The 17,378-nt window shown below is 39.3% G+C and overlaps 1 long non-coding RNA gene across 3 annotated transcripts in view; it reads right to left on the bottom strand.

Annotated features, from left to right (window-relative positions):
* LOC148189994 (uncharacterized) overlaps window positions 1-17,378 on the bottom strand; it is a 106,600-nt gene that overhangs the window by 47,787 nt on the left and 41,435 nt on the right. The window contains exon 4 of one of the 3 annotated variants that reach the window (XR_015776271.1): window positions 13,760-14,194. The exons of the other annotated variants lie outside the window; for them this stretch is intronic. This is a non-coding gene — a long non-coding RNA (uncharacterized LOC148189994). Of the gene's footprint in view, window positions 1-13,759; window positions 14,195-17,378 lie in introns of those variants that run through there. 3 annotated transcript variants of the gene reach the window in all.

The following is a 17,378-nucleotide window of genomic DNA, read 5'->3' as shown; positions in this document are numbered from 1 at the left end:
TAAAGCTTCTAAAAACCATTTTCAAGTACCCAGTGACTTTGAGACGAGGGAACCGGAGGTGCTGACATGGATTTCCGGGTTTTAGGACTCATTACTGGGGTTCTCTATAGCTACACTTTCTATAAACATATTTCAATCAAAGTGAAATTATGTGATCTCCACCAAACGATGAGCTGCATATTCTGATGTTTCACTAAATTATATTTTTAACAAAGCTGATTTCTTCTTTACTGCTGTCTAATACAATTTATGTTTTTACATTCATGAATACTTTAATGTTGAAAATTTTCAAGTCATCCTTCTTGCACTGACATCTATGTCTGCATTTTTTCTTCTTCTTTCCATTTGAAGAAGGGGAACACCACTTCAGGGATACACAATGCACTTAAAAGGCCCCAGCACGCGTTGTACTGTCTGTTTGTTTATTTTCCTGTGTGTGTGTTTTTATTGTTAGTAACACGCAAATCCTGTTTTCTTCCTCCTTTTTTCATGAACAAATGAAAATTTCAAGACCAAATATCTCAAGGATTTGGATGATCAATAGGTTGTGAATGTAACCCCGGCTTGATGAAGAGGGGTCAGCACACTGTATGAACCTGTGGGACTAGAAGCACTTTGCAGACCCAGTTTCTGCACTTGTGCCTGTCGGATCAGTAAGAGCTCTGTATGTTATGGGAGGCCTTGCCCTCCCCTGTGGACATATTTATGTCAAGTACACAGCATTCCCCTTATTTCTGTTGTGTAGTTTACCAAAACCTCTTAAGAGCCATGAACGGGGCCAGCTACTGTTGTTCTCCTTACCTCCTTTTAGGGAACTGCTGTTATATTTATAACCTATCACTTCCTTTCAATCCTTACATAAACTATAACATATTATGCTATGAAGCATAAAATAATTCTCCTACTGGATTTTATTACCTGTGACCCTCAAGAGGTCCAGGAAACTGGATCTAGAATACAAACTATAAGGGTTTTGATGAAGTGGAATGCTTTTGTATTCCTGGCCTTGGGTAAACATTTAAAGAACAATTTTAGAGACAAATGTCCCTGTGTTTCTTTTTGAATGTTTTTTTTTTCTGATTGAAACTACTCTTAACCCACTCACGTGAATTTCCAAACTCTTAACCAGGGCAGAAAGGAAGGCAGAGAATTTATCTGTCCTGACCTTCTCCTTGTATGGCCTGTAAGCAAGCGTCCTGCTTTGGTTAAAGCAAATCAAATACACAAAAGAGTGTCTACAGCTGCAACTGTCACCTTCCTCATGTTATTTTTTGGTTTTCTTCTTCCATTCTTTTTCTTTGATTGGCATTTAATGGCTGACTAGGACACTTGTGGGTGTATATGCTGCCCTGTCAGATCAGAAAGAATTGCAGCACCGGTACCTACTGTACCAGAGAAAATCGAGCACTTTTAGGATTTTGGTATCTACTTGGTACTTAAGTATCACCTCTTGTGACACCTCTTAGCTATAAATGGAGCCATAACACTCTGTAAAGAGAAAGATGTTACAGACTTTTGGTGTAATCATAAACACACTGGATTGTGTAATGGATTGCATGTAAACGCTTTACAAATTAGCATGTGGAAGTTATAACTACACTTGTCAAGTCCCATGAAATATATGGTTTTAACTGCATTTATGCCAGGCTAAGGCTTGCTTATCAGCATGCAACATACAAAAGAGAATGAATTTTCTAATAACACTGCCTATTCTTTCCTCTGCTGCCTCTGCTTAAATATGACTGTGATGAAACGTATTAGGTTGGAGATTCCACAGACTGTAATGAATGTAAATTGAGTCCACACCAGTGGAAATGGGGTGTACAGAGAGTAAGACTCATTTCAGTGTGGGACACGTGGGATTACATGAGCAACAGTCATCAAATTTCACAATCCACTTATTCATTATTGCTTTTCAAAGGACAGGTGGGCTGTGAATCCAAGACAGTGTTAGAGTGCACTCAGAAAAATAAGACTGGGGCACAAAGGTGCTTGTGATGCCTGCAGGTCGGGCTTCCCTAATGGAGCATGAATCTGCTGAGGCATGAGTGAGTTACTAGGAGCTGGTGTGATCGCAGCACCGTGGAGACCATTCAGGGCTTGTGTGGCCATGGGGAGCCTCGATGGAGGATAATCACATTTGAGATTCTGCGGCATTTCATGTGTCACGGTAGTGATAGAAGAGCCAAGTGACAATGAATCATTTTTGCCCGGGCAACCTGATCTCAGCAGACCTCAAAGATGAGGGTCTGTCACCTAGTCTAACACCTGGATGAACGTACAAAATGAGACCAGAACATACTAGATATAAACGAATGAGCTGAAATGCGAATAAAGGTGTGTGTGTGTGTGTGTGTGTGTGTGTGTGTAGGGGGGGTAGTTTATGTGTGTCTGGTCCTGTTTCACCCTTCACCCCCCTGAACCTCCCCCCATTATGCCTGCTGTGCATCCAAGCCAAAAATGAGGAAGGACTCTCTGAAGGGAGCAATGGTCAGCAGTGTTGGGTTGCCACCGTGCAGTGGACAATGACAAGTCTATAATTAGGTGCGAGAAACTGCACCATCCATCTGCCCATTAATCGCTTGTCACTTAACCAGTTCAAAGTAAGACGATGTGAAGGTAAATCTGATTGCACTCGACAGTAAACAGTGCAACTATTCCAATTAAATTACCACTTTTTTCAATTCCTAAATTAATCATTTATAAAATGTCAAATAATACTGAACATACCTATTTGTGTCTTGAATTGACTGTTTTGTCTTACAAGAGTCTGAAACCCAATGATATTAAATCTAAAATGACTTAAAAGCAGTCAGTCCTGATATTTAAAATTCTAGTACCAGAATCTGGAAGCAGTATTTTTTCTTGATAAACGACTTATACAATTAATCAATTTCCAAACTGCTGTTGATTGATTCCTTATTGATTGACTATTAAAATAAGCCACCATTTCTTTCAACCATGTACATGCTGGTGATTAAAAACACTCAACATTAACAATTAGAACTGCAATGATTAGCTAATCACTCATAGACAATTAAATTAATCACCAAATAATTTGATAAACAATTTATCAGTTTGATTTTTTTTCAATAACAAGTAGTAAATTCTAGCTTCTTAAATGTGAATATTTTTGGTTTCTGTACTCCTCTGTGACAGTTAACTGAATATCTGTTGGTTGTGAACAAAACGTGACATTCGACTTCATCTTAGGCTGACCAATATTTTTCACCCTTATATGACATGTTACAGACCAATGGAAATGATTTTGTTGGTGCAGCATTATTAAAAATAAAACATAATATACACAATCCTAGCTACTGCAAAGAGGCTGCTTGAGACAAAGCACCTGTCAGACAGTTTCATTATCAAAACTATAGGTACAAAAGCATAGAGTGTTTCATCTTGGTCAATGCACTGGCCTGGCGAATTGGCTGGGAGGTACACCAGTTGAGCTGCAGAATGAACACTGTGGAAGCACGGACATTTGGCATTATTTTTATATTTTTTTGACCTGGCGGGGGCTTCTGTTGGCCTAGTGGCCTCTACAATTGCAGGGTACTGAATAGTGATTTTTTTTTAATCTTTTGGTTGCAGACCTTTGAATAGCAGGTCAGGTGGGAGCCACTTAAGTTCACAGTTCAACGAGTGGGAACAGACACTGAGAGCAAACTGAGTCTTTCAAAAGAACAGAGATCTATAATGTGTAAGCTAATTAGAGGTTCCCTAACATGCTGACAGTCCTATTTAGAGCATTTCTGGTTTTGATGGACAAGTTTCAAATCCATAAAACAAGAAAAAATAACATCTCTGGGCTGCCTTGTCTGCCCCCGTTTCTCACCTTACAGCTTTCCTCTACCTTAGAATCACAAGAAGCTCCATAACCAGCTAAATAAAGCCCCTTCCAGCATGTCACGGGTTTACTTCCCAGTACACCTCCAAATGGGCGTTCACATCTCTCTGCCCACCTCAACTGGCTTCTGTCGATGCACAGCAGAGGCAGTTTGACTCTGAGTTTTAGATCTAAGTTCAGGATCAATGAGCTGCTTCACAGGGAGTGAGTTTCACCACCCTGGGGACACCGATGTGATCCTTACACATACCGCTACATTTCACCAGCAGTCAATCACTCCTGTTCAAACAGTCAGTGGCACACATGACCAATCTATGACCCTTTCTGGAGGCAATGCTGGCCAGTACTGATTTCACAAAGTCTGAACTGTTAAACTTCATGAACAACATCATCCACAGATTCCCACAGGGTAATACAGCAGATGTGCACCAGCTTCTCTGAGATAAAGAGCACCCTCGCTGAAAACAATATTACTCTTTTCATTTAATTAGTGATGCAACTATTTATGCCAACGCCTAGAAACTAAACTGGTAACTAAACTGTTTAATGAGATGCTAAGGATGTCTAATTCAGCGTAGCAATGACTTAGTGATCACAATGTATGTTTGCATTATGATTATCATTTAAAACAGAACAACACAAGGTCAGAAAAATATGTCGTTTTTTTTCTGACTTGAGAGAAAAAGAGACAAGGAGCTTACAGCTCATCCAGGCCCAATCAGATGGGGATGCATGCAGAGCTTTCCACGTGTGTGAAACAATGCACCAAGGAAACCTTATTGTCATAGTGCTCTTGTATGCTGTTTTCAGTTCCATTCAATTCAATTTCATTTATAAAGCCAATTATCACAAATCACAACTTTCCTTGAAGGGCTTTACAGAATACAACCACTCTCTGTCCTTGGACCCTCACAGAGGATATAAAAAATGATTAGTGGATTATATTTAGACTAAACTGGAGCAAACCAGTTTAGTCTAAATATTGCCTGTTTTGGAACACGGGCAAAAACCTGAATACTTTATACATGTAAGGGACTATGTAACACTACTATACTGCAAATTATAAACTAAACTAATCATTGACACAATTTTAATATATGGCTGTGTACTGCCATATCTCTAACATGGCCGCTTAGGATACAGTTTTGCAGTAAAGGGTACTACATTGCACAAGGGATTCTTCCAACCAGATGCTGACTTACTGGCAAACATTGTGCTTCAAAAAGGCAGCATTGTACTCTCAGCATGCAGGTCACATTCATCACTACATCACCTGCTGTGAAACTTGTTTCTATTATATGCCCAACTGATGCTTTGTGGCAGTGCAAGCCTGCTATTGAGCTGTAATTTTCAACAGATGTCAGATAGGCTGACTTTAATTATGTAATACGGTGTTAATAAATTGTATTTCCCTTAAGAATGAACATGCAATTTATTTGTTATGTATGACGATAGCTCTTCCATCCGTGTGTGTGTGTGTGTCTGTGTGTGTGCATGCGCAGTGTTGGGTGTAACGTGTTACTAAGTAACACCATTACTAAGTAACGCAGTTACTAATGCTGTTACTTTGGGCAGTAAGGAGTAATGTAATTTGTTACTTTTTTCATATTCAGTAACAGCATTACAGTTGCTTAAATAAAAATAAGTTTGTTACTGATTACTTTGTGAAAAGAGCAAACAACTAGGCCCATTTCACACAGCACACATCAGCTGCCATATAAACGGTGCCGAACATTCATTCATTCAGTGTCCGTAACTGCTTGCACCAAACGTGTTGTTATTGTCTTTTGGCGCCCATGTTAGAGTTAGTCTACTTCAGAAGTCCTTAAGTTGTGAGCTCATGTGTAACTGAAATAGATTAAGAAAACTACAAAGAACACAGCCATATTACCTGTTATACTCTTGATCTTGCTCTTGTAAATCCTCTTATCACTCTAACAAAGATTGGTGGCAGAAAAAAAAAAGTTGAAACAGAAAAGAAAAAAAGGCGTAATAGATGATTTTGGAAGTAAAACTGTGTTTTTACCAGAGGGGAAACAATGAGTTTGCTTTCAATCAGGGAAAAAAAACGGCACATAGTCCTGGACTTCCTGTTCTTATGCCTCTCCATTCCTCTTGGTCAAACACACACAGAAGAACTAGTCTGTTTCTGGAGGGCAAGAAATCCTATTACTTTTGAAACCACCTCGGTGGCACCAAATGATAGTCCAGCTGGGTACTTGATTGCTCTGACAACTGGCACTGATACAGAGGCAGCTTGTCATTCTCCTGTACGTGCTGTCAAAACTTTTCCTTTGTGGCTGCAAACCATATTTCTGCACCACTTCACGCAGATTCTATTAGGCATTTATGGTTTGTTCCATAGTACTTATATTCAGAATTCGCAGTCAACAGAGCAGGAATTAGGAGATATCGAGCACTAGCATTTGTAATTTAGAAACAAAACAAGCCTGACTTTAAACTTTATGGAGAATACATGTTGCAACTCAAATTAAATAGAAATAAAGTTTCTCAGGCCCCCTTCAACAATGCTAGTTAAATATGTATAAAAAGAGAAGAAAAAATGAAAATCTAAGGCATTAAACAGAATATAGGGATACATAAGCATAAATAAAATATGAAATTAAGTAATATATGTAAACTTGCGGTAGACAGTAATTGCATATGAATAAAAGGAATCAAAACAGGAATTTGGTTAAAATATATATGCTAAATAAGAAGCATAAACACACAAATGTGAACAGCTAGCACCTGGGTCTTCAACAGGGGATCTGTGACTCCTGGGGGTGTCCTCAAAGTTACTGCTAGGGGGGGCGCCAAATTGTACTGAAAATACACATTGACATGACACAACCTTGATGATAGGCCGTTACCCATAAATTCTTCTGCAGTCATGTGAGCTAGCATGTGCTAAATCCCTTTGCAATGCTTATCTGTAATGGCGAGATAAACTTGTAACTTTTACACACTATTGAAACATACTGGCCAATTAGCTGCATCATTTTTATAAGTGTACGGACGTTCTTGTAAACCACAGTGGGTTTATTATATAATTTTTTGAGCAAGAGATTCTGACATACGGTCTGCCTCAGAACCCGCCGGCAAAAGTGCAGAGGGTGATGCAAACGCACCTTGTTACAACTGCTACTGACTTAGCAGCTACACGCAAAAACAAAAGCAACCCAAAAAATATTTAGAATATTTAGACTCTGAAGTACACATCAGTTTTATACAATATATGTAGTTGGGGGCCCCTGCTCCAAAGACCTTTGGCTTAGTATATAATAAGTGAGAATATAATGTAAAGTGACAGTGATGTGCAATGGAATATGTTGTGTGACAAAATGTTACTGTAATATAATTAATGAATATAAGAGGTCTGACAAAAAAAAATGGAAATAATTAATCTTTGAAATTTTAACCGCAAAGTGAAGCACATTTGTCTTAATTCAATTTCTCTAATGGATACAATATCCAAGATAACAAAAGTAGGATAATTACTTTTGAATAGAGGCAAAGGTTATCTGTAATTACTTTTACTGATAGATGCAAACACAAGCTGCTCTTTTTAAATTATGGACAGGACAAATCACAAAAGCACCACACAGGAATAATAGTCTAAACTGCACAAATCCATCCCTCTATGTCCTTTGCGACTTTTTCTCATTACGAATGTCCCCTACCACTGATGTCCATTTCTCTTCTTCCACTTTTCGATCACCGTATCCTTCCTTTTCACCTTGTTTTTACGCTTTGTTCTACCCTTGCTTTCCTGTCAGAGCAACACTGTGCAGGTCCAGCTCAGCCAGACTCAGCCTGAAGGCCAGGGGACTGTGCGGCCCCCTTGACAAAGTGCATCTGCCCACTTCCTAATGACTCCTCCGCCACAGGGAGACTCAAGGGAAGAAAAGATGAGAGGGGAAGAGGAAGTGGAGAGGAAGCACCTGTAAGTCTGTAACACTGGACAGTGGATTTGGGAAAGAATATGCAGTTATTTCTGTCCAAGACAGTATGTATGGTCTGGGCAAGTATTGAAAAACCAAATGCTACACACCCTTTAAGGGGTTCTATATATTGCATCTGAACTAACTGTTAGATACTGTAACTTTTTCTGCCCTTTTCAGGCACTCTTGTTGTGGATTTCTTTTCCAATTTCTGTCTTAGAAACCCTTCCTCTCTGTATCTCTCTCACACATGCTCAAAGCATCAAGGACAGTCAAGTATGTAACTGAATAACACTACTCAATAGCAGATGCCCATTAGTGCTTTTACCCACACAGTTTACAACTCCATGTCCATCTAAATGTGGAGCAGAGATGTCGAACCTACAGCCTTTCATGAAAGGAGGCAGTTGGGAAGCTTCCTGCTGCATCTCATTCATCCCATACTATACCATAACATTGATTGGGAATCAAGATTGCCCCTAAGAAAGCCTCTCCTGCTCAATAGTATGTGTACTTCCATCTGAGTCTCTCCAACATTTTGTCAATACTTCTCCAGTTCCTGCACTTTGTGAGAAGCTCTCTCTGCAGGCAATCTCCATGAGGATCAATTAGGCGTCAGGACACAGAATGGCAACTGTCACATGCAGTGAATCCTGACAGGTCTGTTTAAGAGGCTGTGTGGGTGGTGGTCTTATCGTGATGGAGTCCAGTAACAAGCTAGGTCCATTAATTTCCCCTTGGCTGGTTTTAATTATTTAGGAGCCTTGTACTGAATACTGTAAATGCATTCACATACATACATACACACACACACACACACACACACACACACACACACACACACACACACACACACACACACACACACAGCCTGCAAATCCACAGCAGCTGGAAAATTATTTTCCCAATTAAACTGTTGTTTGCTGAGTAAACACATCCAAGTGCACCAAAGCCAGAATTCCTTGTCTGCGTCGTTTGATATGCAAACTGGCCACCAATCTCCAATTTGCTACCACTGTAATTGTAAACATTAGCTGAGAGCAGTTTACATATGGTAACACTCCTGACCCATCCAGCTGCTGTAAGACTCATCAGGCTCATGTTGAATCCATCTCTCTGCTTGGTGTCTGTAAGGGAGCCTGGAATTCATCTCAACGACTTTGCACCTTTGTCTCTCACTTGGTCAACGTTTGGATAATTTTACCATGACTGAAGTGTTCCTTGTGTGACATCTTTTGTAACAAGCTCACCTTTTTTATGCAAGTCCTTGTAGCAACTTAATTGAACAAATGGTACTCTAGAATACCCACATAACACACAGACTACCACAAGTACGTAGTACAGAGGCTCAGTAAGTTCCCTGTTCATCTAAGAGACAGGTATCTGCAGGTATCAGGCTCCTGATCACGGTGAGGTGTCCTGCCCCTCACTCGCTTTGCCTAGTTCCTGTCGACAAACTTTGATTTTCTATTTAAATGTATTCACTTCAGTGCAGCTGATGAGTTGCACTGACAGACATGGATCAAAGAGCGCCACAGCAGAAACAGGACGACTTCATTCACCACTGAGGATTAATCAGTGCAGAGTTAGAGTGGTCCAGCTTTTGTGTATTGCAAAGTGACTGTATAGGCAGTGTATTTAACCTTTTGATACCTGAGCAAATTGACTTGAGTGAGGCAATGCAACACAAGAAGAAATGGCCCAAAAAATAGCATGGTATTAGTAAAAAAAAATAAAATAACAAAAACACTACATGTTACTTATCAAATTACTTAATTAAATAAAAAAAAAACAACAACAACAAAAAACAAACAAACAAAAAACAACAAAAGACTGTTTAAAAATTATAATAATTCTCTAACATGATTTTAAATATTTCCTTAGCTTTTTTCTTTTAGCTTAGCTTTTTAAAATAATTTTCTGTATCTGCTAATTTGTTGAAGTTTTTGGAACACTTATTACCAAGTTGCTCATTGCCTTTTTTTCCATGTATTGAAAGAAATTGCGCCAATTCAAAGGTTTAAATGCCTACAAAAGGTGTCTAAAAGCAGCACAAGTAAAGTGGTGTCAATCCACGTCAAGAGTTACAGGAACACTCCTTCAGCTTTCAACCTTATTTCCAGATATTAACTGAAAAGCTGGCACATCCAAAACACATCCCAATGTTTTTTTTTAGCATTTCTGTTCTCAGGTTGACTGTACTTCTGCCACCCATTGCATATTCTAACATCAAGAGACAATTCAGCTGAAATAAGTTTCATTTCCATCTCACCACCCAAAGGGAACCAGTAACAACTCTGGCTGTTGGTGTTGAGAAATGTGTTTTAATCAACCAAAATGACTTTCCAGACTGTCACTGGATAATTCAAAGTACTGGAGAAGCACTGGAGAAGTCAAAGTAAGCTTACATGAGCCACCATAGAAGAAAATGCAATGAAATGAGGCAGCAGCTGAGGCTACTGCTGCTTTCAGCATGCAGCAGCGGTTGCCAGCTGGGAGACCAGAGGACTGAGCCACGGAAAGTTAACACTGGTAGCAGTCGTGTACAACAGCTTCTGAAGTCAAAGTGACTTGTTATTTTGTGTTTGATTCACAGCACTGCACACCTGTACTGAGAAGCTGCAGGTATGAAACGGTCCTCAAAGATAATTTGGATAAAATAATCAGCACCTGGGGCAATTGACTACTTAGTAGTTCTGTAGTGCATGTCACCAAAAACATGCAGTTACCAAAATTGTAGTGCTGTTTGATGTAAATAAAAATAGTAAACAATAGTAGCCAAATAGTTGGCCGGGAGGCAAGCAAGGACCTATGAAACTTAAAAATTAAGTTCACTTTTAAGTGCCAAAAACTGCAGTTCCTCTAATGGCCACCTGAGGCTGCATCCAAAAGGAAGTCAATCCCCAAAGACTATAATGCCCAACTTTACAGCAGAAATAAACACGCTTACACCAAAATGATTTTTGTCTTACTAGTAGGGTTAGGTATTGTTTTGTTTGTTGTTATTGTTTTTGTTTTTTTTTTCTGATACGTGTACCAAATCTGTACTTTTAAAACTGTAGCGGTGCCTTAACAGTGTCTGACCAATAGTGTTGTCACGATACCAAAATTATGACTTCTATACGATACCTGCCCAAAGTATCTTAATACCGATACTAAAATGATACCACAGCAAAAGCGTAAAACACCAGGAAAAGTAATGAAATAATATATAGGATGAGAGTCCTGAAAGGACAGAAACAAAGGGCTTTAAAAGGGGATGGCAGAGGATGGGTATTTACAGTACATTTGAGCCGTTTTTTGGTTTTTTTTTTGGTCCAAATATGGCCACTTCTGGCTCAAAAAGTATAAGATGGCGAACGATGCCAGAAATGCCAAACACTGGGCTTCAAAACGGGAGTCACGGTAAAATAGAAAATACTGCAAACACTCTCTGTTCTGCAAAAACATCACAAATCACCAGATGTGAAGCAACATCTTTCAAAAAAAGACAATGAATTATTTACTAACTTCAAGTATATCAATCAGACTGGTACCCCTGTGGATCTGATAGTTTGTTTTATTGTTTTAGCTGAATCATTTTTCAAAAGTACCTGTCCACTACACTCTGAAAGAGCAAACCCCATTGTCTGTAGTTGACAGAGATAATGTATCGATACTTTTTTTTGCTCAAAAGAAAGAGATGAGTGTGAGCTTCATTCAGGAAGCCTTAGGGACCCCTTCAACGCAGAGAGGAGGCCTCAGTCATCTTAATGGGGCTCAGGTCTGTGAAAAGTATGAATAATGGCACAAAAGATGAGGAACTATAGAGAGGTCAGGGCACACCATATATCATATGTCATCTAATTAACCTTAGCTGTCTGATTGTAGTTGTACAAGCTTTTCAATCATGGGTCTGCACTAGGTTTGACTTCACACAGTGTACAGGACACAACCTATTCCCAAAGAAAGGTTGATCAGGCAAAACATAGAAAAATGTTATATACTTAGTCATGTGGATTTTGCAGAGTGCAAACTTTACATGCATATAACATGATATATAATACTTGAGCTGTTCATGGCTCTCTTTCCCTGTGGGTGTCACACTGCAGCAACAGCACTGAGATTATGCTTTGTTCACACACAGCAGCTGGATCAGGGTCTTCCACCACACACTGTGGGAGTGAGTTATTGTTCTCCTGGGAAATAAAGCCTAATTGATAATTACAAAGAAAGCAGACAGGGCTAGGAATCGGGCCCACACATTCTTTCACCAGTACAGAAAATGTGCACAGCATGCTAAATACTATACCAATATTCATGCATATTGCAAACGAAATGTCTGGTGGTGTATCCGCCGAAATTACACTTGAAGCCATGGCAGATGGAAAACAATATTGGCAACATTTGCAAAACTATTATTGTGAGAGCACTTGAAGATATGAATGCTGCACTGTAATAAGGAGTTATTGTACTGTGTACTAAGAATAATGGGCTTTTCACAGAGAGGGTGATAGAGTTTCCAGGTTCACTGATTTTTTCCCTCATGAGGTAGCTAGCTAGTTTCTTGTGGCGCACTTGACGGCTCCATCATTTCATTGATTGTTTGCAAGCGACCAGATGCTTCACTTAAATGTGGCTGGTAGACTGGGGTGGTGGCAATCAAAGACATTCAACTAACAGAATATTAACATGAATTTTACCAAGCATGCACACACTACTGAGGTGCCCTGTTTCTATAACATCATGTAACTTTAACACTACACTTCCAAATTCAACTTTAACAAAAGGAGTGCTCACTGTCAAACCAGCTGCTTCATAGAAAATACTGAATAATGATTGATTTAATTTGCACATCACACAACTGTAATTAAATATCCAGCTAAGAAGTATTCTTTTGAATCACCTGCACAGCAGATGGCACTAATTAAGTCACACTGTTAAAATAACTCTCTTGGACAAAAGGTGCCAATTATGGATTTTTTCCTTATCACACAATGAATGCAAGAACAAAATCAGTTTCCAACATGGGCCATAAAGGTGTGATAACAGTATGAAAGAATATTCTAAGAGTCAAGTTGGGTTTTTTTCTTTGACTGGTGTTATTGGGAATACTTTTGAATAAAAACAGTTGTGGATAAAGACACTCATTTGTCTTTAAAGATAACACAAATTTACTTTAAAAAGAAGTGCACTCAGTATATCTCCACCACACGTCTGCATTCCAGCTGCACACAGCACCCAAGCAGTGCTCAGCAATTCTAGATAAATAATGTTATTTCCAGCAGATGCATCGTATCAGGTTTCAGAAGATACAATATAATTAAAAGGATAAATGTAGTTAATAACTAAAATGCAGGCACAAATCTTTGATTATATTGTCCATAACTGGCCTTTAAATGGTGTGGACTTTGCCTGTAAGCTAAAGCACAGCATAGTAGAATATAACAACAAGAAGCAAAATCTGCACGGTTTTGTCTCCTAAATTTGCTATTGGATTTAACTTGCCTTGGCCATTTAGCCACCATTGGTAATTATTCACTTTTGGTAGAGACACAAATATCAAGGAAAAACTGACAAAATCAACAACATCGGGCAGGAAAAACTCTGTTTCTAGAATGTTTCCGGTTTGATATGACACCATGCAGCCGACAGAACAAAACCAAACTGCAGTCGTTTGCCCCAAACACCAGCTACTATTCATAAGTATACAGCCCCACTTCAAAAATCCCTAACTATCCCTTTAAGAGGAGTAAGGACTCAGCAGTCAATGACGATATGAAACAGTCATAAAAGAGGTTTTCGACAATAATCAATCACTGCAACCATGAGAGGTCCTTGAGCATACAGTCATAAATGTGCACACAAGTTATTAGGCTGACAAGTCCAGTTGTTGGCAAAATTACTAGCAGACAGTGCACGCACTCACACAAGCACACACACAACCAAATGCATTATCCCCTCCAGGCTTACGTCTAAGGGATTAAAAAATACAAAATACAGAAAGACAGAGAGGTAGGACTGGACAGAGATGGAGAAATTACTGTGCAAGTCTGCATGCTTTATTTGTATCTATTAAAATCATTTTTTGTGATCCTAAATTTCAGCTCATATATCCTTCGATGTAAAAGCCCAGAAACCGGATAAGGTCGTGTTTAGCAGTGTTAGCAGAGTACAAACTTTCTGACTAGCGAGGAAACATAATGTAAGTAAAAGGTGGAAGGTCCACACTAAACAAGTATTCACCAATACCAACAGCAGACCCATGGACAGAAACAAATTTACACCTACAAAGGCCCTATCGTATAGGCTTATCAGGTGTGTATTGTAAACGCGCTGGTAAACAAGTTCCTTCTTCTGAATCCAGCAGACCCAGGGCAACATCCTGTTGACCTCTTTCTTCCAATACTCAGCAGCTCTGAAAGAAGTAAATATGTGAATGTCTTCAGCTGGTCAACAATATTCACTATAGCAACAGACTCTTTTGTCGGGGCAGGTCAAGTGTGCAGTTGGCTTGTGTGTATGTTTTTGTGGGGTCAGAGGTTTGTGAGAAATGTTAGTATTTACAGTACATGGACCAACAAACCAAAACATGAGCGGAAATTGAATAAAAGCATTAAGTTGCAAAGACCCGATTCTCACTAGGTTCAGCAACATTTCCCAATTATTCAATTTCATATTTAATTAGAAAAATGTATCAATTAGTAGTGCTTTACAGGTCAAAGTCCTCAATTTAATTTGGGGGTTTTGTGGTAAAATATATTCCCCATAAGTGGAAAAAATAAAAAGTGCTTAATGTCAAAAAAGGTTCCCATGAACAGTCTGCTAGCAGCAACATAAACACGTCTCTCCATTCAGTCTGAGCAGTCCCATTAAATAAATGCTTAACCTGTAAAACAGTACAATATTGCAGGTGGTCTAACTGCTCCACTTTCTCCTGACTACTTTGTACTCAAAGAGTGCACTGGGACTGCAGTATGCACAATTCACCGACAGATGGTCAATACAGTTAGAAGCAGTGAAAGACTGGTCCCACCTAGGCTTTCCTTGAGAGCCCCTCACAGGGAGTCTGCAGTCATCAGACTAATTATACTATTTGTATTTCTTAGGAATATTTTTGAAGCATTACCTTTTCATTAAGTGCACCTCGAATACTTAATAGGGTTACTTATGGTTTTATAAATGCAGTAGTTTCAGGATAATAATACTTTATGGAGAGAGCTAAGTGGCAGAGTTGAAGAAATGAGAGGAGAGTGACGTGGTGGGTATGAATATAAGAAGGTGAGCGATGGTATTAATGTTCGCTTATCGACTGCATAACAGAGAAGTGAATTAGGAATGATCTGATTATGGATGGTTGGAGGTAGCTCATATTTAATCTTTTTTTCCTTGTGCAACAAAAGCACATGGTTAGGTGTAGAAAAAACATTGTGGTATGGCTCAACATTTATATGGTTCTGCCAGGTGAAAGTACAGGGCTTGTTGGATCCATCCACCTCCCCTCCCACTATATATGGACTTTCCAGCTCCTTCCAGGTGCACATCATTGTGCTGCAAAAGGTATGAACTGACGCCACCTGGCAGCATATCATACCACCACAAAAGCTTTCTTTTTGCATCAGTGCCTGATGCAGAAATCACTGGCCAAGCAGTGGTAACTGACAAGTTCGGAATGACAATGAGCTGGGATGACTGGTATTTTAAGTTGTTTTTTTTTGTTTTGTTTTTTACACTCAGTTGCTATTTTATTAGGTACACTTACCTAAAACTAATGCAGACTAATACAACAGCCCTGCAGTAACTCCTGCCCTCATATGTTCATATTTTGCTGGAACTGCTTTAGAAAGATGTTGATTCAACTGTATAGTAGTTTTGGAGGCCACAGATTGTGGTGCTGTTGAATTGTATTGCTGACAGGTGTTAATACTGTTTTTTAACACATTTATATCAATTAGGGTTGGTCAAATAACAGACACCACTCCAGGTATAATACAATATAATTCAACTATTTTTATTAGCTATTTGTATGCTGCAAATGTAAAAACCCATTGCCCAAATTAACTCTAGGTTGAAGATAAATACAGAAAAGTTTGTTCACCTGAACCATACCAAAAACCAAGTCTCAAAAAATGAAATTACCTAAGTATACGGGTACTTGAAAACTGTGCTTACAAAAAATACATCATCTGTAAGTTGTTTTTTTATAGATCAAGACTGACAGAAAGAGAACATAAAAGAAAAAGACAGACAAAAACTGGCAAAGCATTGTACAAAAAACTTCAGTTGTCTTTTCAACTGAAATATCTAAAAATAACAAGAATAGAGCACCTCGATTCTCTCTCAAAGATAAAAATTGGTGACGAAAACCAATGTAACAAAATAAATATGATTTGTACTTGAAGAAATTTACATTTTAATGCTGAAATTGGAGGAAATGATCCTAACATGGCTCATCTTGGTCTTTCCTTTCAAGTCTGGGTGGTCAGTATAGTTTTGGTTGAACCCTGAAGAAGAACTCTCCAACTTTCTCCTTTGAAGGCGACAGCTCTGTGTGTTTCAAACCTTCACCCTCTTTGCTCTCTGACTGTCTGTCTGTGACACTGACAGGAGGATTTCTCATGAAAGAAAATGGCTCCATCTCTAAGGGCCTTCGCAGCCCTTGAAGAGTCATTTCCACTGAGTTAGACATGTCAGTGCTGTAGACCACCTAGTGAGTTGAAAAGGAGGGTAAAAGCCCATTGGGTGCTGTGCATCAAGGTGAGGACAGGGATAGGGATGTTGTGAGGCAACTGCAACAAACTATCACAGATTCCTCCGGAAACAGGACTCGAGCGTGTGTGCCTGCGGCTGCTGTGAGAAACAGAAAGTCAACATCAGGACAACAAAAGGCCCATGAAGTCTCCACTGTGGCCAGGAGGCGAGTAGGGAGGAGGCCTGGAGCAGTCCCAACGGACAAAATTAATTAATCCTTGCTTGTAAAGTCAAACACTGAAGCCGCTATGGAAAAACATGCTTCAAACACCTGCTTGTGATGGCAGGTGGGCAAGTCTGTGTAGAAATCCACAGTCTGTGTCCCAGACATCACAGAGAGAAAAAGACAGAGTTGCAAAGAGTGACATAAAAAACTAGAGTTACCGCCTCACATTTGTATGCCTCTGCCAACCAGTCAGGTTGCAGCTGACATTAGGGATGCCCCCTGAAAGTTGGAAATTCGAATCATCAATCGCAGACTCCTTAGTCAACTGAGATTGCTTCAAGTTTGAGCAGTCATTTTTTGTGCTGTGCAGTGTACTTCTGAGGATGTTTTGGTGCTCTTGATTTTCATGCTACTCTTTCGTGTTGGTTGCAGTGGATGCAATGCAGCAGCACAGCGGAAGAGAGACTCTGCACTGTAAGGCCCAAAGATAACATTATCTTCTCTTTTCTGCTGAGAAGTGGTGCATTTAGAGCTCACAGCAACTTATACGACACAATTTTTGGCTTTTGTTCGATATCTAGTGTCGGTTGATGCACATTGCTGATCCATCGTAGGCACCATCAACTTGTTTACTATATTACGTGAATGCTGTTCAAACTTTAAACTTTTTATGGGAAAAAAACAC

This window comes from Plectropomus leopardus, chromosome 3, assembly GCF_026936395.1.
Source record: "Plectropomus leopardus strain MGB_pleo_1.0 chromosome 3, ASM2693639v1, whole genome shotgun sequence".
In the NCBI taxonomy this organism is placed as follows: Eukaryota; Metazoa; Chordata; class Actinopteri; order Perciformes; family Serranidae; genus Plectropomus; species Plectropomus leopardus.
This window is presented reverse-complemented; position numbering and strand designations above follow the sequence as displayed.